Source organism: Carassius gibelio, chromosome B19, assembly GCF_023724105.1.
Source record: "Carassius gibelio isolate Cgi1373 ecotype wild population from Czech Republic chromosome B19, carGib1.2-hapl.c, whole genome shotgun sequence".
Classification (NCBI taxonomy): Eukaryota; Metazoa; Chordata; class Actinopteri; order Cypriniformes; family Cyprinidae; genus Carassius; species Carassius gibelio.
The window spans coordinates 2650683-2675901 of record NC_068414.1 but is presented as its reverse complement, the minus strand read 5'-3'; the positions used below and the strand labels follow the sequence as shown (position 1 = coordinate 2675901).

Genomic DNA, 25219 nt, shown 5'->3' with positions numbered 1-25219 from the left:
TAAGTAATGTAAGATCCCCAAGACAGCGCTACAAGGTCACAGTTGGACAGTGGCTTGTTGGAAGAGCAGGGTAATGACTCCCAGCAAGAACTGACAAATCTGGTGCAGTCCAGGAGGCTGAGGTGCCCTGTGGTTCTTAAGGGAGCTGGTGGCCACAGAAGTTAACGCCTCTCACTTTTGATATTGACCTCCCCCACTCCCCTTTGCTCAGAGACACTTTTGCTCATATCAGTTCATCAAATACCCATGGAACTTGATCAGTTTGTCTGTCAGTTGTTCAGCTTTAGCATTGGTCGATATTACCCAGTTGAAGAGATGCATTTTCCACATAAATTCGTAGAATTCTTGCAGAAATAGAGCATTGGTGGTTCAGTGGTAGAATTCTCGCCTGCCACGCGGGAGACCCGGGTCCGATTCCCGGCCAATGCAGCAAAGGTCGTGTTTTTAAGGCCATGTTAGTCGTTCTTCATAAGCGGCAGCTGTCCCCAGAGCCACGAGCACAGCGCAGCTTCACTCACTGGTGTTTGAATGTCAGAGTTGTTGTTTCCCGCGCAGGAGACCCAGGTTCTATTCCCAGCAAAAGCTAAGCAGTGTATCTTGCTACTTTAGAAGTGGGCAACTTATCAGTGTTTTACAGGGAACTAGTGGAAGCACTCTAGACAATGCTTTTCCATGCTTGTTCAACGAAGTACAAGCAATTATGGCTCATGCACCTGTGAAAAACTCCTGAAGGCAATAAAAAGGCTGCAGGCAAGAAAGGTCAGGCTTAAAGAAACCAATGAGAGTAAACTGACCTGTTTGTTGTCTCTAAAAAACACCAGAAGAAAAATGTCCAGGGGGTCAATGCTGATCTGCATGAAAGTGGAATAAACTGCAAGGTAAGTAATGTAAGATCCCCAAGACAGCGCTACAAGGTCACAGTTGGACAGTGTCTTGTTGGAAGAGCAGGGTAATGACTCCCAGCAAGAACTGACAAATCTGGTGCAGTCCAGGAGGCTGAGGTGCCCTGTGGTTCTTAAGGGAGCTGGTGGCCACAGAAGTTAACGCCTCTCACTTTTGATATTGACCTCCCCCACTCCCCTTTGCTCAGAGACACTTTTGCTCATATCAGTTCATCAAATACCCATGGAACTTGATCAGTTTGTCTGTCAGTTGTTCAGCTTTAGCATTGGTCGATATTACCCAGTTGAAGAGATGCATTTTCCACATAAATTCGTAGAATTCATGCAGAAATAGAGCATTGGTGGTTCAGTGGTAGAATTCTCGCCTGCCACGCGGGAGACCCGGGTCCGATTCCCGGCCAATGCAGCAGAGGTCGTGTTTTTAAGGCCATGTTAGTCGTTCCTCATAAGCGGCAGCTGTCCCCAGAGCCACGAGCACAGCGCAGCTTCTCTCACTGGTGGCTGAATGTCAGAGTTGTTGTTTCCCGCGCAGGAGACCCAGGTTCGATTCCCAGCAGAAGCAAAGCAGTGTATCTTGCTACTTTAGAAGTGGGCAACTTATCAGTGTTTTACAGGGAACTAGTGGAAGCACTCTAGACAATGCTTTTCCATGCTTGTTCAACGAAGTACAAGCAATTATGGCTCATGCACCTGTGAAAAACTCCTGAAGGCAATAAAAAGGCTGCAGGCAAGAAAGGTCATGCTTAAAGAAACCAATGAGAGTAAACTGACCTGTTTGTTGTCTCTAAAAAACACCAGAAGAAAAATGTCCAGGGTCAATGCTGACCTGCATGAAAGTGGAATAAACTGCAAGGTAAGTAATGTAAGATCCCCAAGACAGCGCTACAAGGTCACAGTTGGACAGTGGCTTGTTGGAAGAGCAGGGTAATGACTCCCAGCAAGAACTGACAAATCTGGTGCAGTCCAGGAGGCTGAGGTGCCCTGTGGTTCTTAAGGGAGCTGGTGGCCACAGAAGTTAACGCCTCTCACTTTTGATATTGACCTCCCCCACTCCCCTTTGCTCAGAGACACTTTTGCTCATATCAGTTCATCAAATACCCATGGAACTTGATCAGTTTGTCTGTCAGTTGTTCAGCTTTAGCATTGGTCGATATTACCCAGTTGAAGAGATGCATTTTCGACATAAATTCGTAGAATTCTCGCAGAAATAGAGCATTGGTGGTTCAGTGGTAGAATTCTCGCCTGCCACGCGGGAGACCCGGGTCCGATTCCCGGCCAATGCAGCAGAGGTCGTGTTTTTAAGGCCATGTTAGTCGTTCCTCATAAGCGGCAGCTGTCCCCAGAGCCACGAACACAGCGCAGCTTCTCTCACTGGTGGCTGAATGTCAGAGTTGTTGTTTCCCGCGCAGGAGACCCAGGTTCAATTCCCAGCAGAAGCAAAGCAGTGTATCTTGCTACTTTAGAAGTGGGCAACTTATCAGTGTTTTACAGGGAACTAGTGGAAGCACTCTAGACAATGCTTTTCCATGCTTGTTCAACGAAGTACAAGCAATTATGGCTCATGCACCTGTGAAAAACTCCTGAAGGCAATAAAAAGGCTGCAGGCAAGAAAGGTCATGCTTAAAGAAACCAATGAGAGTAAACTGACCTGTTTGTTGTCTCTAAAAAACACCAGAAGAAAAATGTCCAGGGTCAATGCTGACCTGCATGAAAGTGGAATAAACTGCAAGGTAAGTAATGTAAGATCCCCAAGACAGCGCTACAAGGTCACAGTTGGACAGTGGCTTGTTGGAAGAGCAGGGTAATGACTCCCAGCAAGAACTGACAAATCTGGTGCAGTCCAGGAGGCTGAGGTGCCCTGTGGTTCTTAAGGGAGCTGGTGGCCACAGAAGTTAACGCTTCTCACTTTTGATATTGACCTCCCCCACTCCCCTTTGCTCAGAGACACTTTTGCTCATATCAGTTCATCAAATACCCATGGAACTTGATCAGTTTGTCTGTCAGTTGTTCAGCTTTAGCATTGGTCGATATTACCCAGTTGAAGAGATGCATTTTCGACATAAATTCGTAGAATTCTTGCAGAAATAGAGCATTGGTGGTTCAGTGGTAGAATTCTCGCCTGCCACGCGGGAGACCCGGGTCCGATTCCCGGCCAATGCAGCAGAGGTCGTGTTTTTAAGTCCATGTTAGTCGTTCCTCATAAGCGGCAGCTGTCCCCAGAGCCACGAACACAGCGCAGCTTCTCTCACTGGTGGCTGAATGTCAGAGTTGTTGTTTCCCGCGCAGGAGACCCAGGTTCAATTCCCAGCAGAAGCAAAGCAGTGTATCTTGCTACTTTAGAAGTGGGCAACTTATCAGTGTTTTACAGGGAACTAGTGGAAGCACTCTAGACAATGCTTTTCCATGCTTGTTCAACGAAGTACAAGCAATTATGGCTCATGCACCTGTGAAAAACTCCTGAAGGCAATAAAAAGGCTGCAGGCAAGAAAGGTCATGCTTAAAGAAACCAATGAGAGTAAACTGACCTGTTTGTTGTCTCTAAAAAACACCAGAAGAAAAATGTCCAGGGTCAATGCTGACCTGCATGAAAGTGGAATAAACTGCAAGGTAAGTAATGTAAGATCCCCAAGACAGCGCTACAAGGTCACAGTTGGACAGTGGCTTGTTGGAAGAGCAGGGTAATGACTCCCAGCAAGAACTGACAAATCTGGTGCAGTCCAGGAGGCTGAGGTGCCCTGTGGTTCTTAAGGGAGCTGGTGGCCACAGAAGTTAACGCCTCTCACTTTTGATATTGACCTCCCCCACTCCCCTTTGCTCAGAGACACTTTTGCTCATATCAGTTCATCAAATACCCATGGAACTTGATCAGTTTGTCTGTCAGTTGTTCAGCTTTAGCATTGGTCGATATTACCCAGTTGAAGAGATGCATTTTCTACATAAATTCGTAGAATTCAGGCAAAAATAGAGCATTGGTGGTTCAGTGGTAGAATTCTCGCCTGCCACGCGGGAGACCCGGGTCCGATTCCCGGCCAATGCAGCAGAGGTCGTGTTTTTAAGGCCATGTTAGTCGTTCCTCATAAGCGGCAGCTGTCCCCAGAGCCACGAGCACAGTGCAGCTTCTCTCACTGGTGGCTGAATGTCAGAGTTGTTGTTTCCCGCGCAGGAGACCCAGGTTCAATTCCCAGCAGAAGCAAAGCAGTGTATCTTGCTACTTTAGAAGTGGGCAACTTATCAGTGTTTTACAGGGAACTAGTGGAAGCACTCTAGACAATGCTTTTCCATGCTTGTTCAACGAAGTACAAGCAATTATGGCTCATGCACCTGTGAAAAACTCCTGAAGGCAATAAAAAGGCTGCAGGCAAGAAAGGTCATGCTTAAAGAAACCAATGAGAGTAAACTGACCTGTTTGTTGTCTCTAAAAAACACCAGAAGAAAAATGTCCAGGGTCAATGCTGACCTGCATGAAAGTGGAATAAACTGCAAGGTAAGTAATGTAAGATCCCCAAGACAGCGGTACAAGGTCACAGTTGGACAGTGGCTTGTTGGAAGAGCAGGGTAATGACTCCCAGCAAGAACTGACAAATCTGGTGCAGTCCAGGAGGCTGAGGTGCCCTGTGGTTCTTAAGGGAGCTGGTGGCCACAGAAGTTAACGCCTCTCACTTTTGATATTGACCTCCCCCACTCCCCTTTGCTCAGAGACACTTTTGCTCATATCAGTTCATCAAATACCCATGCAACTTGATCAGTTTGTCTGTCAGTTGTTCAGCTTTAGCATTGGTCGATATTACCCAGTTGAAGAGATGCATTTTTCACATAAATTCGTAGAATTCTTGCAGAAATAGAGCATTGGTGGTTCAGTGGTAGAATTCTCGCCTGTTACGCGGGAGACCCGGGTCCGATTCCTGGCCAATGCAGCAGAGGTTGTGTTTTTAAGGCCATGTTAGTCGTTCCTCATAAGCGGCAGCTGTCCCCAGAGCCACGAGCACAGCGCAGCTTCTCTCACTGGTGGCTGAATGTCAGAGTTGTTGTTTCCCACGCAGGAGACCCAGGTTCAATTCCCAGCAGAAGCAAAGCAGTGTATCTTGCTACTTTAGAAGTGGGCAACTTATCAGTGTTTTACAGGGAACTAGTGGAAGCACTCTAGACAATGCTTTTCCATGCTTGTTCAACGAAGTACAAGCAATTATGGCTCATGCACCTGTGAAAAACTCCTGAAGGCAATAAAAAGGCTGCAGGCAAGAAAGGTCATGCTTAAAGAAACCAATGAGAGTAAACTGACCTGTTTGTTGTCTCTAAAAAACACCAGAAGAAAAATGTCCAGGGTCAATGCTGACCTGCATGAAAGTGGAATAAACTGCAAGGTAAGTAATGTAAGATCCCCAAGACAGCGCTACAAGGTCACAGTTGGACAGTGGCTTGTTGGAAGAGCAGGGTAATGACTCCCAGCAAGAACTGACAAATCTGGTGCAGTCCAGGAGGCTGAGGTGCCCTGTGGTTCTTAAGGGAGCTGGTGGCCACAGAAGTTAACGCCTCTCACTTTTGATATTGACCTCCCCCACTCCCCTTTGCTCAGAGACACTTTTGCTCATATCAGTTCATCAAATACCCATGGAACTTGATCAGTTTGTCTGTCAGTTGTTCAGCTTTAGCATTGGTCGATATTACCCAGTTGAAGAGATGCATTTTCCACATAAATTCGTAGAATTCTTGCAGAAATAGAGCATTGGTGGTTCAGTGGTAGAATTCTCGCCTGCCACGCGGCAGACCCGGGTCCGATTCCCGGCCAATGCAGCAGAGGTCGTGTTTTTAAGGCCATGTTAGTCGTTCCTCATAAGCGGCAGCTGTCCCCAGAGCCACGAACACAGCGCAGCTTCTCTCACTGGTGGCTGAATGTCAGAGTTGTTGTTTCCCGCGCAGGAGACCCAGGTTCAATTCCCAGCAGAAGCAAAGCAGTGTATCTTGCTACTTTAGAAGTGGGCAACTTATCAGTGTTTTACAGGGAACTAGTGGAAGCACTCTAGACAATGCTTTTCCATGCTTGTTCAACGAAGTACAAGCAATTATGGCTCATGCACCTGTGAAAAACTCCTGAAGGCAATAAAAAGGCTGCAGGCAAGAAAGGTCATGCTTAAAGAAACCAATGAGAGTAAACTGACCTGTTTGTTGTCTCTAAAAAACACCAGAAGAAAAATGTCCAGGGTCAATGCTGACCTGCATGAAAGTGGAATAAACTGCAAGGTAAGTAATGTAAGATCCCCAAGACAGCGCTACAAGGTCACAGTTGGACAGTGGCTTGTTGGAAGAGCAGGGTAATGACTCCCAGCAAGAACTGACAAATCTGGTGCAGTCCAGGAGGCTGAGGTGCCCTGTGGTTCTTAAGGGAGCTGGTGGCCACAGAAGTTAACGCCTCTCACTTTTGATATTGACCTCCCCCACTCCCCTTTGCTCAGAGACACTTTTGCTCATATCAGTTCATCAAATACCCATGGAACTTGATCAGTTTGTCTGTCAGTTGTTCAGCTTTAGCATTGGTCGATATTACCCAGTTGAAGAGATGCATTTTCCACATAAATTCGTAGAATTCTTGCAGAAATAGAGCATTGGTGGTTCAGTGGTAGAATTCTCGCCTGCCACGCGGGAGACCCGGGTCCGATTCCCGGCCAATGCAGCAGAGGTCGTGTTTTTAAGGCCATGTTAGTCGTTCCTCATAAGCGGCAGCTGTCCCCAGACCCACGAACACAGCGCAGCTTCTCTCACTGGTGGCTGAATGTCAGAGTTGTTGTTTCCCGCGCAGGAGACCCAGGTTCAATTCCCAGCAGAAGCAAAGCAGTGTATCTTGCTACTTTAGAAGTGGGCAACTTATCAGTGTTTTACAGGGAACTAGTGGAAGCACTCTAGACAATGCTTTTCCATGCTTGTTCAACGAAGTACAAGCAATTATGGCTCATGCACCTGTGAAAAACTCCTGAAGGCAATAAAAAGGCTGCAGGCAAGAAAGGTCATGCTTAAAGAAACCAATGAGAGTAAACTGACCTGTTTGTTGTCTCTAAAAAACACCAGAAGAAAAATGTCCAGGGTCAATGCTGACCTGCATGAAAGTGGAATAAACTGCAAGGTAAGTAATGTAAGATCCCCAAGACAGCGCTACAAGGTCACAGTTGGACAGTGGCTTGTTGGAAGAGCAGGGTAATGACTCCCAGCAAGAACTGACAAATCTGGTGCAGTCCAGGAGGCTGAGGTGCCCTGTGGTTCTTAAGGGAGCTGGTGGCCACAGAAGTTAACGCCTCTCACTTTTGATATTGACCTCCCCCACTCCCCTTTGCTCAGAGACACTTTTGCTCATATCAGTTCATCAAATACCCATGGAACTTGATCAGTTTGTCTGTCAGTTGTTCAGCTTTAGCATTGGTCGATATTACCCAGTTGAAGAGATGCATTTTCCACATAAATTCGTAGAATTCTTGCAGAAATAGAGCATTGGTGGTTCAGTGGTAGAATTCTCGCCTGCCACGCGGGAGACCCGGGTCCGATTCCCGGCCAATGCAGCAAAGGTCGTGTTTTTAAGGCCATGTTAGTCGTTCTTCATAAGCGGCAGCTGTCCCCAGAGCCACGAGCACAGCGCAGCTTCACTCACTGGTGGTTGAATGTCAGAGTTGTTGTTTCCCGCGCAGGAGACCCAGGTTCTATTCCCAGCAAAAGCTAAGCAGTGTATCTTGCTACTTTAGAAGTGGGCAACTTATCAGTGTTTTACAGGGAACTAGTGGAAGCACTCTAGACAATGCTTTTCCATGCTTGTTCAACGAAGTACAAGCAATTATGGCTCATGCACCTGTGAAAAACTCCTGAAGGCAATAAAAAGGCTGCAGGCAAGAAAGGTCAGGCTTAAAGAAACCAATGAGAGTAAACTGACCTGTTTGTTGTCTCTAAAAAACACCAGAAGAAAAATGTCCAGGGTCAATGCTGACCTGCATGAAAGTGGAATAAACTGCAAGGTAAGTAATGTAAGATCCCCAAGACAGCGCTACAAGGTCACAGTTGGACAGTGGCTTGTTGGAAGAGCAGGGTAATGACTCCCAGCAAGAACTGACAAATCTGGTGCAGTCCAGGAGGCTGAGGTGCCCTGTGGTTCTTAAGGGAGCTGGTGGCCACAGAAGTTAACGCCTCTCACTTTTGATATTGACCTCCCCCACTCCCCTTTGCTCAGAGACACTTTTGCTCATATCAGTTCATCAAATACCCATGGAACTTGATCAGTTTGTCTGTCAGTTGTTCAGCTTTAGCATTGGTCGATATTACCCAGTTGAAGAGATGCATTTTCGACATAAATTCGTAGAATTCTTGCAGAAATAGAGCATTGGTGGTTCAGTGGTAGAATTCTCGCCTGCCACGCGGGAGACCCGGGTCCGATTCCCGGCCAATGCAGCAGAGGTCGTGTTTTTAAGGCCATGTTAGTCGTTCCTCATAAGCGGCAGCTGTCCCCAGACCCACGAACACAGCGCAGCTTCTCTCACTGGTGGCTGAATGTCAGAGTTGTTGTTTCCCGCGCAGGAGACCCAGGTTCAATTCCCAGCAGAAGCAATGCAGTGTATCTTGCTACTTTAGAAGTGGGCAACTTATCAGTGTTTTACAGGGAACTAGTGGAAGCACTCTAGACAATGCTTTTCCATGCTTGTTCAACGAAGTACAAGCAATTATGGCTCATGCACCTGTGAAAAACTCCTGAAGGCAATAAAAAGGCTGCAGGCAAGAAAGGTCATGCTTAAAGAAACCAATGAGAGTAAACTGACCTGTTTGTTGTCTCTAAAAAACACCAGAAGAAAAATGTCCAGGGTCAATGCTGACCTGCATGAAAGTGGAATAAACTGCAAGGTAAGTAATGTAAGATCCCCAAGACAGCGCTACAAGGTCACAGTTGGACAGTGGCTTGTTGGAAGAGCAGGGTAATGACTCCCAGCAAGAACTGACAAATCTGGTGCAGTCCAGGAGGCTGAGGTGCCCTGTGGTTCTTAAGGGAGCTGGTGGCCACAGAAGTTAACGCCTCTCACTTTTGATATTGACCTCCCCCACTCCCCTTTGCTCAGAGACACTTTTGCTCATATCAGTTCATCAAATACCCATGGAACTTGATCAGTTTGTCTGTCAGTTGTTCAGCTTTAGCATTGGTCGATATTACCCAGTTGAAGAGATGCATTTTCCACATAAATTCGTAGAATTCTTGCAGAAATAGAGCATTGGTGGTTCAGTGGTAGAATTCTCGCCTGCCACGCGGGAGACCCGGGTCCGATTCCCGGCCAATGCAGCAGAGGTCGTGTTTTTAAGGCCATGTTAGTCGTTCCTCATAAGCGGCAGCTGTCCCCAGAGCCACGAACACAGCGCAGCTTCTCTCACTGGTGGCTGAATGTCAGAGTTGTTGTTTCCCGCGCAGGAGACCCAGGTTCGATTCCCAGCAGAAGCAAAGCAGTGTATCTTGCTACTTTAGAAGTGGGCAACTTATCAGTGTTTTACAGGGAACTAGTGGAAGCACTCTAGACAATGCTTTTCCATGCTTGTTCAACGAAGTACAAGCAATTATGGCTCATGCACCTGTGAAAAACTCCTGAAGGCAATAAAAAGGCTGCAGGCAAGAAAGGTCATGCTTAAAGAAACCAATGAGAGTAAACTGACCTGTTTGTTGTCTCTAAAAAACACCAGAAGAAAAATGTCCAGGGTCAATGCTGACCTGCATGAAAGTGGAATAAACTGCAAGGTAAGTAATGTAAGATCCCCAAGACAGCGCTACAAGGTCACAGTTGGACAGTGTCTTGTTGGAAGAGCAGGGTAATGACTCCCAGCAAGAACTGACAAATCTGGTGCAGTCCAGGAGGCTGAGGTGCCCTGTGGTTCTTAAGGGAGCTGGTGGCCACAGAAGTTAACGCCTCTCACTTTTGATATTGACCTCCCCCACTCCCCTTTGCTCAGAGACACTTTTGCTCATATCAGTTCATCAAATACCCATGGAACTTGATCAGTTTGTCTGTCAGTTGTTCAGCTTTAGCATTGGTCGATATTACCCAGTTGAAGAGATGCATTTTCCACATAAATTCGTAGAATTCTTGCAGAAATAGAGCATTGGTGGTTCAGTGGTAGAATTCTCGCCTGCCACGCGGGAGACCCAGGTCCGATTCCCGGCCAATGCAGCAAAGGTCATGTTTTTAAGGCCATGTTAGTCGTTCTTCATAAGCGGCAGCTGTCCCCAGAGCCACGAGCACAGCGCAGCTTCACTCACTGGTGGTTGAATGTCAGAGTTGTTGTTTCCCGCGCAGGAGACCCAGGTTCTATTCCCAGCAAAAGCTAAGCAGTGTATCTTGCTACTTTAGAAGTGGGCAACTTATCAGTGTTTTACAGGGAACTAGTGGAAGCACTCTAGACAATGCTTTTCCATGCTTGTTCAACGAAGTACAAGCAATTATGGCTCATGCACCTGTGAAAAACTCCTGAAGGCAATAAAAAGGCTGCAGGCAAGAAAGGTCAGGCTTAAAGAAACCAATGAGAGTAAACTGACCTGTTTGTTGTCTCTAAAAAACACCAGAAGAAAAATGTCCAGGGGGTCAATGCTGATCTGCATGAAAGTGGAATAAACTGCAAGGTAAGTAATGTAAGATCCCCAAGACAGCGCTACAAGGTCACAGTTGGACAGTGTCTTGTTGGAAGAGCAGGGTAATGACTCCCAGCAAGAACTGACAAATCTGGTGCAGTCCAGGAGGCTGAGGTGCCCTGTGGTTCTTAAGGGAGCTGGTGGCCACAGAAGTTAACGCCTCTCACTTTTGATATTGACCTCCCCCACTCCCCTTTGCTCAGAGACACTTTTGCTCATATCAGTTCATCAAATACCCATGGAACTTGATCAGTTTGTCTGTCAGTTGTTCAGCTTTAGCATTGGTCGATATTACCCAGTTGAAGAGATGCATTTTCCACATAAATTCGTAGAATTCATGCAGAAATAGAGCATTGGTGGTTCAGTGGTAGAATTCTCGCCTGCCACGCGGGAGACCCGGGTCCGATTCCCGGCCAATGCAGCAGAGGTCGTGTTTTTAAGGCCATGTTAGTCGTTCCTCATAAGCGGCAGCTGTCCCCAGAGCCACGAGCACAGCGCAGCTTCTCTCACTGGTGGCTGAATGTCAGAGTTGTTGTTTCCCGCGCAGGAGACCCAGGTTCGATTCCCAGCAGAAGCAAAGCAGTGTATCTTGCTACTTTAGAAGTGGGCAACTTATCAGTGTTTTACAGGGAACTAGTGGAAGCACTCTAGACAATGCTTTTCCATGCTTGTTCAACGAAGTACAAGCAATTATGGCTCATGCACCTGTGAAAAACTCCTGAAGGCAATAAAAAGGCTGCAGGCAAGAAAGGTCATGCTTAAAGAAACCAATGAGAGTAAACTGACCTGTTTGTTGTCTCTAAAAAACACCAGAAGAAAAATGTCCAGGGTCAATGCTGACCTGCATGAAAGTGGAATAAACTGCAAGGTAAGTAATGTAAGATCCCCAAGACAGCGCTACAAGGTCACAGTTGGACAGTGGCTTGTTGGAAGAGCAGGGTAATGACTCCCAGCAAGAACTGACAAATCTGGTGCAGTCCAGGAGGCTGAGGTGCCCTGTGGTTCTTAAGGGAGCTGGTGGCCACAGAAGTTAACGCCTCTCACTTTTGATATTGACCTCCCCCACTCCCCTTTGCTCAGAGACACTTTTGCTCATATCAGTTCATCAAATACCCATGGAACTTGATCAGTTTTTCTGTCAGTTGTTCAGCTTTAGCATTGGTCGATATTACCCAGTTGAAGAGATGCATTTTCCACATAAATTCGTAGAATTCTTGCAGAAATAGAGCATTGGTGGTTCAGTGGTAGAATTCTCGCCTGCCACGCGGGAGACCCGGGTCCGATTCCCAGCCAATGCAGCAGAGGTCGTGTTTTTAAGGCCATGTTAGTCGTTCCTCATAAGCGGCAGCTGTCCCCAGAGCCACGAACACAGCGCAGCTTCTCTCACTGGTGGCTGAATGTCAGAGTTGTTGTTTCCCGCGCAGGAGACCCAGGTTCAATTCCCAGCAGAAGCAAAGCAGTGTATCTTGCTACTTTAGAAGTGGGCAACTTATCAGTGTTTTACAGGGAACTAGTGGAAGCACTCTAGACAATGCTTTTCCATGCTTGTTCAACGAAGTACAAGCAATTATGGCTCATGCACCTGTGAAAAACTCCTGAAGGCAATAAAAAGGCTGCAGGCAAGAAAGGTCAGGCATAAAGAAACCAATGAGAGTAAACTGACCTGTTTGTTGTCTCTAAAAAACACCAGAAGAAAAATGTCCAGGGGGTCAATGCTGATCTGCATGAAAGTGGAATAAACTGCAAGGTAAGTAATGTAAGATCCCCAAGACAGCGCTACAAGGTCACAGTTGGACAGTGTCTTGTTGGAAGAGCAGGGTAATGACTCCCAGCAAGAACTGACAAATCTGGTGCAGTCCAGGAGGCTGAGGTGCCCTGTGGTTCTTAAGGGAGCTGGTGGCCACAGAAGTTAACGCCTCTCACTTTTGATATTGACCTCCCCCACTCCCCTTTGCTCAGAGACACTTTTGCTCATATCAGTTCATCAAATACCCATGGAACTTGATCAGTTTGTCTGTCAGTTGTTCAGCTTAAGCATTGGTCGATATTACCCAGTTGAAGAGATGCATTTTCCACATAAATTCGTAGAATTCATGCAGAAATAGAGCATTGGTGGTTCAGTGGTAGAATTCTCGCCTGCCACGCGGGAGACCCGGGTCCGATTCCCGGCCAATGCAGCAGAGGTCGTGTTTTTAAGGCCATGTTAGTCGTTCCTCATAAGCGGCAGCTGTCCCCAGAGCCACGAGCACAGCGCAGCTTCTCTCACTGGTGGCTGAATGTCAGAGTTGTTGTTTCCCGCGCAGGAGACCCAGGTTCGATTCCCAGCAGAAGCAAAGCAGTGTATCTTGCTACTTTAGAAGTGGGCAACTTATCAGTGTTTTACAGGGAACTAGTGGAAGCACTCTAGACAATGCTTTTCCATGCTTGTTCAACGAAGTACAAGCAATTATGGCTCATGCACCTGTGAAAAACTCCTGAAGGCAATAAAAAGGCTGCAGGCAAGAAAGGTCAGGCATAAAGAAACCAATGAGAGTAAACTGACCTGTTTGTTGTCTCTAAAAAACACCAGAAGAAAAATGTCCAGGGGGTCAATGCTGATCTGCATGAAAGTGGAATAAACTGCAAGGTAAGTAATGTAAGATCCCCAAGACAGCGCTACAAGGTCACAGTTGGACAGTGTCTTGTTGGAAGAGCAGGGTAATGACTCCCAGCAAGAACTGACAAATCTGGTGCAGTCCAGGAGGCTGAGGTGCCCTGTGGTTCTTAAGGGAGCTGGTGGCCACAGAAGTTAACGCCTCTCACTTTTGATATTGACCTCCCCCACTCCCCTTTGCTCAGAGACACTTTTGCTCATATCAGTTCATCAAATACCCATGGAACTTGATCAGTTTGTCTGTCAGTTGTTCAGCTTAAGCATTGGTCGATATTACCCAGTTGAAGAGATGCATTTTCCACATAAATTCGTAGAATTCATGCAGAAATAGAGCATTGGTGGTTCAGTGGTAGAATTCTCGCCTGCCACGCGGGAGACCCGGGTCCGATTCCCGGCCAATGCAGCAGAGGTCGTGTTTTTAAGGCCATGTTAGTCGTTCCTCATAAGCGGCAGCTGTCCCCAGAGCCACGAGCACAGCGCAGCTTCTCTCACTGGTGGCTGAATGTCAGAGTTGTTGTTTCCCGCGCAGGAGACCCAGGTTCGATTCCCAGCAGAAGCAAAGCAGTGTATCTTGCTACTTTAGAAGTGGGCAACTTATCAGTGTTTTACAGGGAACTAGTGGAAGCACTCTAGACAATGCTTTTCCATGCTTGTTCAACGAAGTACAAGCAATTATGGCTCATGCACCTGTGAAAAACTCCTGAAGGCAATAAAAAGGCTGCAGGCAAGAAAGGTCAGGCATAAAGAAACCAATGAGAGTAAACTGACCTGTTTGTTGTCTCTAAAAAACACCAGAAGAAAAATGTCCAGGGGGTCAATGCTGATCTGCATGAAAGTGGAATAAACTGCAAGGTAAGTAATGTAAGATCCCCAAGACAGCGCTACAAGGTCACAGTTGGACAGTGTCTTGTTGGAAGAGCAGGGTAATGACTCCCAGCAAGAACTGACAAATCTGGTGCAGTCCAGGAGGCTGAGGTGCCCTGTGGTTCTTAAGGGAGCTGGTGGCCACAGAAGTTAACGCCTCTCACTTTTGATATTGACCTCCCCCACTCCCCTTTGCTCAGAGACACTTTTGCTCATATCAGTTCATCAAATACCCATGGAACTTGATCAGTTTGTCTGTCAGTTGTTCAGCTTAAGCATTGGTCGATATTACCCAGTTGAAGAGATGCATTTTCCACATAAATTCGTAGAATTCATGCAGAAATAGAGCATTGGTGGTTCAGTGGTAGAATTCTCGCCTGCCACGCGGGAGACCCGGGTCCGATTCCCGGCCAATGCAGCAGAGGTCGTGTTTTTAAGGCCATGTTAGTCGTTCCTCATAAGCGGCAGCTGTCCCCAGAGCCACGAGCACAGCGCAGCTTCTCTCACTGGTGGCTGAATGTCAGAGTTGTTGTTTCCCGCGCAGGAGACCCAGGTTCGATTCCCAGCAGAAGCAAAGCAGTGTATCTTGCTACTTTAGAAGTGGGCAACTTATCAGTGTTTTACAGGGAACTAGTGGAAGCACTCTAGACAATGCTTTTCCATGCTTGTTCAACGAAGTACAAGCAATTATGGCTCATGCACCTGTGAAAAACTCCTGAAGGCAATAAAAAGGCTGCAGGCAAGAAAGGTCATGCTTAAAGAAACCAATGAGAGTAAACTGACCTGTTTGTTGTCTCTAAAAAACACCAGAAGAAAAATGTCCAGGGTCAATGCTGACCTGCATGAAAGTGGAATAAACTGCAAGGTAAGTAATGTAAGATCCCCAAGACAGCGCTACAAGGTCACAGTTGGACAGTGGCTTGTTGGAAGAGCAGGGTAATGACTCCCAGCAAGAACTGACAAATCTGGTGCAGTCCAGGAGGCTGAGGTGCCCTGTGGTTCTTAAGGGAGCTGGTGGCCACAGAAGTTAACGCCTCTCACTTTTGATATTGACCTCCCCCACTCCCCTTTGCTCAGAGACACTTTTGCTCATATCAGTTCATCAAATACCCATGGAACTTGATCAGTTTGTCTGTCAGTTGTTCAGCTTTAGCATTGGTCGATATTACCCAGTTGAAGAGATGCATTTTCGACATAAATTCGTAGAATTCTTGCAGAAATAGAGCATTGGTGGTTCAGTGGTAGAATTCTCGCCTGCCACGCGGGAGACCCGGGTCCGATTCCCGGCCAATGCAGCAGAGGTCGTGTTTTTAAGGCCATGTTAGTCGTTCCTCATAAGCGGCAGCTGTCCCCAGAGCCACGAACACAGCGCAGCTTCTCTCACTGGTGGCTGAATGTCAGAGTTGTTGTTTCCCGCGCAGGAGACCCAGGTTCAATTCCCAGCAGAAGCAAAGCAGTGTATCTTGCTACTTTAGAAGTGGGCAACTTATCAGTGTTTTACAGGGAACTAGTGGAAGCACTCTAGACAATGCTTTTCCATGCTTGTTCAACGAAGTACAAGCAATTATGGCTCATGCACCTGTGAAAAACTCCTGAAGGCAATAAAAAGGCTGCAGGCAAGAAAGGTCATGCTTAAAGAAACCAATGAGAGTAAACTGACCTGTTTGTTGTCTCTAAAAAACACCAGAAGAAAAATGTCCAGGGTCAATGCTGACCTGCATGAAAGTGGAATAAACTGCAAGGTAAGTAATGTAAGATCCCCAAGACAGCGCTACAAGGTCACAGTTGGACAGTGGCTTGTTGGAAGAGCAGGGTAATGACTCCCAGCAAGAACTGACAAATCTGGTGCAGTCCAGGAGGCTGAGGTGCCCTGTGGTTCTTAAGGGAGCTGGTGGCCACAGAAGTTAACGCCTCTCACTTTTGATATTGACCTCCCCCACTCCCCTTTGCTCAGAGACACTTTTGCTCATATCAGTTCATCAAATACCCATGGAACTTGATCAGTTTGTCTGTCAGTTGTTCAGCTTTAGCATTGGTCGATATTACCCAGTTGAAGAGATGCATTTTCCACATAAATTCGTAGAATTCTTGCAGAAATAGAGCATTGGTGGTTCAGTGGTAGAATTCTCGCCTGCCACGCGGGAGACCCGGGTCCGATTCCCGGCCAATGCAGCAGAGGTCGTGTTTTTAAGGCCATGTTAGTCGTTCCTCATAAGCGGCAGCTGTCCCCAGAGCCACGAACACAGCGCAGCTTCTCTCACTGGTGGCTGAATGTCAGAGTTGTTGTTTCCCGCGCAGGAGACCCAGGTTCAATTCCCAGCAGAAGCAAAGCAGTGTATCTTGCTACTTTAGAAGTGGGCAACTTATCAGTGTTTTACAGGGAACTAGTGGAAGCACTCTAGACAATGCTTTTCCATGCTTGTTCAACGAAGTACAAGCAATTATGGCTCATGCACCTGTGAAAAACTCCTGAAGGCAATAAAAAGGCTGCAGGCAAGAAAGGTCATGCTTAAAGAAACCAATGAGAGTAAACTGACCTGTTTGTTGTCTCTAAAAAACACCAGAAGAAAAATGTCCAGGGTCAATGCTGACCTGCATGAAAGTGGAATAAACTGCAAGGTAAGTAATGTAAGATCCCCAAGACAGCGCTACAAGGTCACAGTTGGACAGTGGCTTGTTGGAAGAGCAGGGTAATGACTCCCAGCAAGAACTGACAAATCTGGTGCAGTCCAGGAGGCTGAGGTGCCCTGTGGTTCTTAAGGGAGCTGGTGGCCACAGAAGTTAACGCCTCTCACTTTTGATATTGACCTCCCCCACTCCCCTTTGCTCAGAGACACTTTTGCTCATATCAGTTCATCAAATACCCATGGAACTTGATCAGTTTGTCTGTCAGTTGTTCAGCTTTAGCATTGGTCGATATTACCCAGTTGAAGAGATGCATTTTCGACATAAATTCGTAGAATTCTTGCAGAAATAGAGCATTGGTGGTTCAGTGGTAGAATTCTCGCCTGCCACGCGGGAGACCCGGGTCCGATTCCCGGCCAATGCAGCAGAGGTCGTGTTTTTAAGGCCATGTTAGTCGTTCCTCATAAGCGGCAGCTGTCCCCAGAGCCACGAACACAGCGCAGCTTCTCTCACTGGTGGCTGAATGTCAGAGTTGTTGTTTCCCGCGCAGGAGACCCAGGTTCAATTCCCAGCAGAAGCAAAGCAGTGTATCTTGCTACTTTAGAAGTGGGCAACTTATCAGTGTTTTACAGGGAACTAGTGGAAGCACTCTAGACAATGCTTTTCCATGCTTGTTCAACGAAGTACAAGCAATTATGGCTCATGCACCTGTGAAAAACTCCTGAAGGCAATAAAAAGGCTGCAGGCAAGAAAGGTCATGCTTAAAGAAACCAATGAGAGTAAACTGACCTGTTTGTTGTCTCTAAAAAACACCAGAAGAAAAATGTCCAGGGTCAATGCTGACCTGCATGAAAGTGGAATAAACTGCAAGGTAAGTAATGTAAGATCCCCAAGACAGCGCTACAAGGTCACAGTTGGACAGTGGCTTGTTGGAAGAGCAGGGTAATGACTCCCAGCAAGAACTGACAAATCTGGTGCAGTCCAGGAGGCTGAGGTGCCCTGTGGTTCTTAAGGGAGCTGGTGGCCACAGAAGTTAACGCCTCTCACTTTTGATATTGACCTCCCCCACTCCCCTTTGCTCAGAGACACTTTTGCTCATATCAGTTCATCAAATACCCATGGAACTTGATCAGTTTGTCTGTCAGTTGTTCAGCTTTAGCATTGGTCGATATTACCCAGTTGAAGAGATGCATTTTCCACATAAATTCGTAGAATTCTTGCAGAAATAGAGCATTGGTGGTTCAGTGGTAGAATTCTCGCCTGCCACGCGGGAGACCCGGGTCCGATTCCCGGCCAATGCAGCAGAGGTCGTGTTTTTAAGGCCATGTTAGTCGTTCCTCATAAGCGGCAGCTGTCCCCAGAGCCACGAGCACAGCGCAGCTTCTCTCACTGGTGGCTGAATGTCAGAGTTGTTGTTTCCCGCGCAGGAGACCCAGGTTCGATTCCCAGCAGAAGCAAAGCAGTGTATCTTGCTACTTTAGAAGTGGGCAACTTATCAGTGTTTTACAGGGAACTAGTGGAAGCACTCTAGACAATGCTTTTCCATGCTTGTTCAACGAAGTACAAGCAATTATGGCTCATGCACCTGTGAAAAACTCCTGAAGGCAATAAAAAGGCTGCAGGCAAGAAAGGTCATGCTTAAAGAAACCAATGAGAGTAAACTGACCTGTTTGTTGTCTCTAAAAAACACCAGAAGAAAAATGTCCAGGGTCAATGCTGACCTGCATGAAAGTGGAATAAACTGCAAGGTAAGTAATGTAAGATCCCCAAGACAGCGCTACAAGGTCACAGTTGGACAGTGGCTTGTTGGAAGAGCAGGGTAATGACTCCCAGCAAGAACTGACAAATCTGGTGCAGTCCAGGAGGCTGAGGTGCCCTGTGGTTCTTAAGGGAGCTGGTGGCCACAGAAGTTAACGCCTCTCACTTTTGATATTGACCTCCCCCACTCCCCTTTGCTCAGAGACACTTTTGCTCATATCAGTTCATCAAATACCCATGGAACTTGATCAGTTTGTCTGTCAGTTGTTCAGCTTTAGCATTGGTCGATATTACCCAGTTGAAGAGATGCATTTTCCACATAAATTCGTAGAATTCTTGCAGAAATAGAGCATTGGTGGTTCAGTGGTAGAATTCTCGCCTGCCACGCGGGAGACCCGGGTCCGATTCCCGGCCAATGCAGCAGAGGTCGTGTTTTTAAGGCCATGTTAGTCGTTCCTCATAAGCGGCAGCTGTCCCCAGAGCCACGAACACAGCGCAGCTTCTCTCACTGGTGGCTGAATGTCAGAGTTGTTGTTTCCCGCGCAGGAGACCCAGGTTCAATTCCCAGCAGAAGCAAAGCAGTGTATCTTGCTACTTTAGAAGTGGGCAACTTATCAGTGTTTTACAGGGAACTAGTGGAAGCACTCTAGACAATGCTTTTCCATGCTTGTTCAACGAAGTACAAGCAATTATGGCTCATGCACCTGTGAAAAACTCCTGAAGGCAATAAAAAGGCTGCAGGCAAGAAAGGTCATGCTTAAAGAAACCAATGAGAGTAAACTGACCTGTTTGTTGTCTCTAAAAAACACCAGAAGAAAAATGTCCAGGGTCAATGCTGACCTGCATGAAAGTGGAATAAACTGCAAGGTAAGTAATGTAAGATCCCCAAGACAGCGCTACAAGGTCACAGTTGGACAGTGGCTTGTTGGAAGAGCAGGGTAATGACTCCCAGCAAGAACTGACAAATCTGGTGCAGTCCAGGAGGCTGAGGTGCCCTGTGGTTCTTAAGGGAGCTGGTGGCCACAGAAGTTAACGCCTCTCACTTTTGATATTGACCTCCCCCACTCCCCTTTGCTCAGAGACACTTTTGCTCATATCAGTTCATCAAATACCCATGGAACTTGATCAGTTTGTCTGTCAGTTGTTCAGCTTTAGCATTGGTCGATATTACCCAGTTGAAGAGATGCATTTTCCACATAAATTCGTAGAATTCTTGCAGAAATAGAGCATTGGTGGTTCAGTGGTAGAATTCTCGCCTGCCACGCGGGAGACCCGGGTCCGATTCCCGGCCAATGCAGCAGAGGTCGTGTTTTTAAGGCCATGTTAGTCGTTCCTCATAAGCGGCAGCTGTCCCCAGAGCCACGAGCACAGCGCAGCTTCTCTCACTGGTGGCTGAATGTCAGAGTTGTTGTTTCCCGCGCAGGAGACCCAGGTTCGATTCCCAGCAGAAGCAAAGCAGTGTATCTTGCTACTTTAGAAGTGGGCAACTTATCAGTGTTTTACAGGGAACTAGTGGAAGCACTCTAGACAATGCTTTTCCATGCTTGTTCAACGAAGTACAAGAAATTATGGCTCATGCACCTGTGAAAAACTCCTGAAGGCAATAAAAAGGCTGCAGGCAAGAAAGGTCATGCTTAAAGAAACCAATGAGAGTAAACTGACCTGTTTGTTGTCTCTAAAAAACACCAGAAGAAAAATGTCCAGGGTCAATGCTGACCTGCATGAAAGTGGAATAAACTGCAAGGTAAGTAATGTAAGATCCCCAAGACAGCGCTACAAGGTCACAGTTGGACAGTGGCTTGTTGGAATAGCAGGGTAATGACTCCCAGCAAGAACTGACAAATCTGGTGCAGTCCAGGAGGCTGAGGTGCCCTGTGGTTCTTAAGGGAGCTGGTGGCCACAGAAGTTAACGCCTCTCACTTTTGATATTGACCTCCCCCACTCCCCTTTGCTCAGAGACACTTTTGCTCATATCAGTTCATCAAATACCCATGGAACTTGATCAGTTTGTCTGTCAGTTGTTCAGCTTTAGCATTGGTCGATATTACCCAGTTGAAGAGATGCATTTTCCACATAAATTCGTAGAATTCTTGCAGAAATAGAGCATTGGTGGTTCAGTGGTAGAATTCTCGCCTGCCACGCGGCAGACCCGGGTCCGATTCCCGGCCAATGCAGCAGAGGTCGTGTTTTTAAGGCCATGTTAGTCGTTCCTCATAAGCGGCAGCTGTCCCCAGAGCCACGAACACAGCGCAGCTTCTCTCACTGGTGGCTGAATGTCAGAGTTGTTGTTTCCCGCGCAGGAGACCCAGGTTCAATTCCCAGCAGAAGCAAAGCAGTGTATCTTGCTACTTTAGAAGTGGGCAACTTATCAGTGTTTTACAGGGAACTAGTGGAAGCACTCTAGACAATGCTTTTCCATGCTTGTTCAACGAAGTACAAGCAATTATGGCTCATGCACCTGTGAAAAACTCCTGAAGGCAATAAAAAGGCTGCAGGCAAGAAAGGTCATGCTTAAAGAAACCAATGAGAGTAAACTGACCTGTTTGTTGTCTCTAAAAAACACCAGAAGAAAAATGTCCAGGGTCAATGCTGACCTGCATGAAAGTGGAATAAACTGCAAGGTAAGTAATGTAAGATCCCCAAGACAGCGCTACAAGGTCACAGTTGGACAGTGGCTTGTTGGAAGAGCAGGGTAATGACTCCCAGCAAGAACTGACAAATCTGGTGCAGTCCAGGAGGCTGAGGTGCCCTGTGGTTCTTAAGGGAGCTGGTGGCCACAGAAGTTAACGCCTCTCACTTTTGATATTGACCTCCCCCACTCCCCTTTGCTCAGAGACACTTTTGCTCATATCAGTTCATCAAATACCCATGGAACTTGATCAGTTTGTCTGTCAGTTGTTCAGCTTTAGCATTGGTCGATATTACCCAGTTGAAGAGATGCATTTTCCACATAAATTCGTAGAATTCTTGCAGAAATAGAGCATTGGTGGTTCAGTGGTAGAATTCTCGCCTGCCACGCGGGAGACCCGGGTCCGATTCCCGGCCAATGCAGCAGAGGTCGTGTTTTTAAGGCCATGTTAGTCGTTCCTCATAAGCGGCAGCTGTCCCCAGAGCCACGAACACAGCGCAGCTTCTCTCACTGGTGGCTGAATGTCAGAGTTGTTGTTTCCCGCGCAGGAGACCCAGGTTCGATTCCCAGCAGAAGCAAAGCAGTGTATCTTGCTACTTTAGAAGTGGGCAACTTATCAGTGTTTTACAGGGAACTAGTGGAAGCACTCTAGACAATGCTTTTCCATGCTTGTTCAACGAAGTACAAGCAATTATGGCTCATGCACCTGTGAAAAACTCCTGAAGGCAATAAAAAGGCTGCAGGCAAGAAAGGTCATGCTTAAAGAAACCAATGAGAGTAAACTGACCTGTTTGTTGTCTCTAAAAAACACCAGAAGAAAAATGTCCAGGGTCAATGCTGACCTGCATGAAAGTGGAATAAACTGCAAGGTAAGTAATGTAAGATCCCCAAGACAGCGCTACAAGGTCACAGTTGGACAGTGGCTTGTTGGAAGAGCAGGGTAATGACTCCCAGCAAGAACTGACAAATCTGGTGCAGTCCAGGAGGCTGAGGTGCCCTGTGGTTCTTAAGGGAGCTGGTGGCCACAGAAGTTAACGCCTCTCACTTTTGATATTGACCTCCCCCACTCCCCTTTGCTCAGAGACACTTTTGCTCATATCAGTTCATCAAATACCCATGGAACTTGATCAGTTTGTCTGTCAGTTGTTCAGCTTTAGCATTGGTCGATATTACCCAGTTGAAGAGATGCATTTTCCACATAAATTCGTAGAATTCTTGCAGAAATAGAGCATTGGTGGTTCAGTGGTAGAATTCTCGCCTGCCACGCGGGAGACCCGGGTCCGATTCCCGGCCAATGCAGCAGAGGTCGTGTTTTTAAGGCCATGTTAGTCGTTCCTCATAAGCGGCAGCTGTCCCCAGAGCCACGAGCACAGCGCAGCTTCTCTCACTGGTGGCTGAATGTCAGAGTTGTTGTTTCCCGCGCAGGAGACCCAGGTTCGATTCCCAGCAGAAGCAAAGCAGTGTATCTTGCTACTTTAGAAGTGGGCAACTTATCAGTGTTTTACAGGGAACTAGTGGAAGCACTCTAGACAATGCTTTTCCATGCTTGTTCAACGAAGTACAAGCAATTATGGCTCATGCACCTGTGAAAAACTCCTGAAGGCAATAAAAAGGCTGCAGGCAAGAAAGGTCATGCTTAAAGAAACCAATGAGAGTAAACTGACCTGTTTGTTGTCTCTAAAAAACACCAGAAGAAAAATGTCCAGGGTCAATGCTGACCTGCATGAAAGTGGAATAAACTGCAAGGTAAGTAATGTAAGATCCCCAAGACAGCGCTACAAGGTCACAGTTGGACAGTGGCTTGTTGGAAGAGCAGGGTAATGACTCCCAGCAAGAACTGACAAATCTGGTGCAGTCCAGGAGGCTGAGGTGCCCTGTGGTTCTTAAGGGAGCTGGTGGCCACAGAAGTTAACGCCTCTCACTTTTGATATTGACCTCCCCCACTCCCCTTTGCTCAGAGACACTTTTGCTCATATCAGTTCATCAAATACCCATGGAACTTGATCAGTTTGTCTGTCAGTTGTTCAGCTTTAGCATTGGTCGATATTACCCAGTTGAAGAGATGCATTTTCCACATAAATTCGTAGAATTCTTGCAGAAATAGAGCATTGGTGGTTCAGTGGTAGAATTCTCGCCTGCCACGCGGGAGACCCGGGTCCGATTCCCGGCCAATGCAGCAGAGGTCGTGTTTTTAAGGCCATGTTAGTCGTTCCTCATAAGCGGCAGCTGTCCCCAGAGCCACGAACACAGCGCAGCTTCTCTCACTGGTGGCTGAATGTCAGAGTTGTTGTTTCCCGCGCAGGAGACCCAGGTTCAATTCCCAGCAGAAGCAAAGCAGTGTATCTTGCTACTTTAGAAGTGGGCAACTTATCAGTGTTTTACAGGGAACTAGTGGAAGCACTCTAGACAATGCTTTTCCATGCTTGTTCAACGAAGTACAAGCAATTATGGCTCATGCACCTGTGAAAAACTCCTGAAGGCAATAAAAAGGCTGCAGGCAAGAAAGGTCATGCTTAAAGAAACCAATGAGAGTAAACTGACCTGTTTGTTGTCTCTAAAAAACACCAGAAGAAAAATGTCCAGGGTCAATGCTGACCTGCATGAAAGTGGAATAAACTGCAAGGTAAGTAATGTAAGATCCCCAAGACAGCGCTACAAGGTCACAGTTGGACAGTGGCTTGTTGGAAGAGCAGGGTAATGACTCCCAGCAAGAACTGACAAATCTGGTGCAGTCCAGGAGGCTGAGGTGCCCTGTGGTTCTTAAGGGAGCTGGTGGCCACAGAAGTTAACGCCTCTCACTTTTGATATTGACCTCCCCCACTCCCCTTTGCTCAGAGACACTTTTGCTCATATCAGTTCATCAAATACCCATGGAACTTGATCAGTTTGTCTGTCAGTTGTTCAGCTTTAGCATTGGTCGATATTACCCAGTTGAAGAGATGCATTTTCCACATAAATTCGTAGAATTCTTGCAGAAATAGAGCATTGGTGGTTCAGTGGTAGAATTCTCGCCTGCCACGCGGGAGACCCGGGTCCGATTCCCGGCCAATGCAGCAGAGGTCGTGTTTTTAAGGCCATGTTAGTCGTTCCTCATAAGCGGCAGCTGTCCCCAGAGCCACGAGCACAGCGCAGCTTCTCTCACTGGTGGCTGAATGTCAGAGTTGTTGTTTCCCGCGCAGGAGACCCAGGTTCGATTCCCAGCAGAAGCAAAGCAGTGTATCTTGCTACTTTAGAAGTGGGCAACTTATCAGTGTTTTACAGGGAACTAGTGGAAGCACTCTAGACAATGCTTTTCCATGCTTGTTCAACGAAGTACAAGCAATTATGGCTCATGCACCTGTGAAAAACTCCTGAAGGCAATAAAAAGGCTGCAGGCAAGAAAGGTCATGCTTAAAGAAACCAATGAGAGTAAACTGACCTGTTTGTTGTCTCTAAAAAACACCAGAAGAAAAATGTCCAGGGTCAATGCTGACCTGCATGAAAGTGGAATAAACTGCAAGGTAAGTAATGTAAGATCCCCAAGACAGCGCTACAAGGTCACAGTTGGACAGTGGCTTGTTGGAAGAGCAGGGTAATGACTCCCAGCAAGAACTGACAAATCTGGTGCAGTCCAGGAGGCTGAGGTGCCCTGTGGTTCTTAAGGGAGCTGGTGGCCACAGAAGTTAACGCCTCTCACTTTTGATATTGACCTCCCCCACTCCCCTTTGCTCAGAGACACTTTTGCTCATATCAGTTCATCAAATACCCATGGAACTTGATCAGTTTGTCTGTCAGTTGTTCAGCTTTAGCATTGGTCGATATTACCCAGTTGAAGAGATGCATTTTCCACATAAATTCGTAGAATTCTTGCAGAAATAGAGCATTGGTGGTTCAGTGGTAGAATTCTCGCCTGCCACGCGGGAGACCCGGGTCCGATTCCCGGCCAATGCAGCAGAGGTCGTGTTTTTAAGGCCATGTTAGTCGTTCCTCATAAGCGGCAGCTGTCCCCAGAGCCACGAACACAGCGCAGCTTCTCTCACTGGTGGCTGAATGTCAGAGTTGTTGTTTCCCGCGCAGGAGACCCAGGTTCAATTCCCAGCAGAAGCAAAGCAGTGTATCTTGCTACTTTAGAAGTGGGCAACTTATCAGTGTTTTACAGGGAACTAGTGGAAGCA

The 25219-nt window shown here is 47.0% G+C and overlaps 25 non-coding genes across 25 annotated transcripts; all 25 read left to right on the top strand.

The window, feature by feature from the left end:
• Window positions 1-358: 358 nt before the first annotated feature.
• On the top strand, window positions 359-429 carry trnag-gcc (transfer RNA glycine (anticodon GCC)). The gene has a single exon. It is a non-coding gene; the product is annotated as a tRNA-Gly (tRNA).
• An 808-nt stretch (window positions 430-1237) lies between these two features.
• Window positions 1238-1308, top strand: trnag-gcc (transfer RNA glycine (anticodon GCC)). Its single transcript has one exon. It is a non-coding gene; the product is annotated as a tRNA-Gly (tRNA).
• Window positions 1309-2114: 806 nt separating this feature from the next.
• Window positions 2115-2185, top strand: trnag-gcc (transfer RNA glycine (anticodon GCC)). Its single transcript has one exon. It is a non-coding gene; the product is annotated as a tRNA-Gly (tRNA).
• An 806-nt stretch (window positions 2186-2991) lies between these two features.
• Window positions 2992-3062, top strand: trnag-gcc (transfer RNA glycine (anticodon GCC)). Its single transcript has one exon. It is a non-coding gene; the product is annotated as a tRNA-Gly (tRNA).
• Window positions 3063-3868: 806 nt separating this feature from the next.
• trnag-gcc (transfer RNA glycine (anticodon GCC)) lies at window positions 3869-3939 on the top strand. Its single transcript has one exon. It is a non-coding gene; the product is annotated as a tRNA-Gly (tRNA).
• An 806-nt stretch (window positions 3940-4745) lies between these two features.
• Window positions 4746-4816, top strand: trnan-guu (transfer RNA asparagine (anticodon GUU)). The gene has a single exon. It is a non-coding gene; the product is annotated as a tRNA-Asn (tRNA).
• A 1683-nt stretch (window positions 4817-6499) lies between these two features.
• Window positions 6500-6570, top strand: trnag-gcc (transfer RNA glycine (anticodon GCC)). The gene has a single exon. It is a non-coding gene; the product is annotated as a tRNA-Gly (tRNA).
• An 806-nt stretch (window positions 6571-7376) lies between these two features.
• Window positions 7377-7447, top strand: trnag-gcc (transfer RNA glycine (anticodon GCC)). Its single transcript has one exon. It is a non-coding gene; the product is annotated as a tRNA-Gly (tRNA).
• Window positions 7448-8253: 806 nt separating this feature from the next.
• Window positions 8254-8324, top strand: trnag-gcc (transfer RNA glycine (anticodon GCC)). Its single transcript has one exon. It is a non-coding gene; the product is annotated as a tRNA-Gly (tRNA).
• Window positions 8325-9130: 806 nt separating this feature from the next.
• trnag-gcc (transfer RNA glycine (anticodon GCC)) lies at window positions 9131-9201 on the top strand. Its single transcript has one exon. It is a non-coding gene; the product is annotated as a tRNA-Gly (tRNA).
• A 1685-nt stretch (window positions 9202-10886) lies between these two features.
• Window positions 10887-10957, top strand: trnag-gcc (transfer RNA glycine (anticodon GCC)). The gene has a single exon. It is a non-coding gene; the product is annotated as a tRNA-Gly (tRNA).
• Window positions 10958-12642: 1685 nt separating this feature from the next.
• Window positions 12643-12713, top strand: trnag-gcc (transfer RNA glycine (anticodon GCC)). The gene has a single exon. It is a non-coding gene; the product is annotated as a tRNA-Gly (tRNA).
• Window positions 12714-13521: 808 nt separating this feature from the next.
• On the top strand, window positions 13522-13592 carry trnag-gcc (transfer RNA glycine (anticodon GCC)). Its single transcript has one exon. It is a non-coding gene; the product is annotated as a tRNA-Gly (tRNA).
• Window positions 13593-14400: 808 nt separating this feature from the next.
• Window positions 14401-14471, top strand: trnag-gcc (transfer RNA glycine (anticodon GCC)). The gene has a single exon. It is a non-coding gene; the product is annotated as a tRNA-Gly (tRNA).
• An 806-nt stretch (window positions 14472-15277) lies between these two features.
• Window positions 15278-15348, top strand: trnag-gcc (transfer RNA glycine (anticodon GCC)). The gene has a single exon. It is a non-coding gene; the product is annotated as a tRNA-Gly (tRNA).
• An 806-nt stretch (window positions 15349-16154) lies between these two features.
• On the top strand, window positions 16155-16225 carry trnag-gcc (transfer RNA glycine (anticodon GCC)). The gene has a single exon. It is a non-coding gene; the product is annotated as a tRNA-Gly (tRNA).
• Window positions 16226-17031: 806 nt separating this feature from the next.
• trnag-gcc (transfer RNA glycine (anticodon GCC)) lies at window positions 17032-17102 on the top strand. The gene has a single exon. It is a non-coding gene; the product is annotated as a tRNA-Gly (tRNA).
• Window positions 17103-17908: 806 nt separating this feature from the next.
• Window positions 17909-17979, top strand: trnag-gcc (transfer RNA glycine (anticodon GCC)). The gene has a single exon. It is a non-coding gene; the product is annotated as a tRNA-Gly (tRNA).
• An 806-nt stretch (window positions 17980-18785) lies between these two features.
• On the top strand, window positions 18786-18856 carry trnag-gcc (transfer RNA glycine (anticodon GCC)). The gene has a single exon. It is a non-coding gene; the product is annotated as a tRNA-Gly (tRNA).
• An 806-nt stretch (window positions 18857-19662) lies between these two features.
• trnag-gcc (transfer RNA glycine (anticodon GCC)) lies at window positions 19663-19733 on the top strand. The gene has a single exon. It is a non-coding gene; the product is annotated as a tRNA-Gly (tRNA).
• Window positions 19734-21416: 1683 nt separating this feature from the next.
• trnag-gcc (transfer RNA glycine (anticodon GCC)) lies at window positions 21417-21487 on the top strand. Its single transcript has one exon. It is a non-coding gene; the product is annotated as a tRNA-Gly (tRNA).
• Window positions 21488-22293: 806 nt separating this feature from the next.
• Window positions 22294-22364, top strand: trnag-gcc (transfer RNA glycine (anticodon GCC)). The gene has a single exon. It is a non-coding gene; the product is annotated as a tRNA-Gly (tRNA).
• Window positions 22365-23170: 806 nt separating this feature from the next.
• trnag-gcc (transfer RNA glycine (anticodon GCC)) lies at window positions 23171-23241 on the top strand. The gene has a single exon. It is a non-coding gene; the product is annotated as a tRNA-Gly (tRNA).
• An 806-nt stretch (window positions 23242-24047) lies between these two features.
• On the top strand, window positions 24048-24118 carry trnag-gcc (transfer RNA glycine (anticodon GCC)). The gene has a single exon. It is a non-coding gene; the product is annotated as a tRNA-Gly (tRNA).
• Window positions 24119-24924: 806 nt separating this feature from the next.
• trnag-gcc (transfer RNA glycine (anticodon GCC)) lies at window positions 24925-24995 on the top strand. Its single transcript has one exon. It is a non-coding gene; the product is annotated as a tRNA-Gly (tRNA).
• Window positions 24996-25219: the final 224 nt, after the last annotated feature.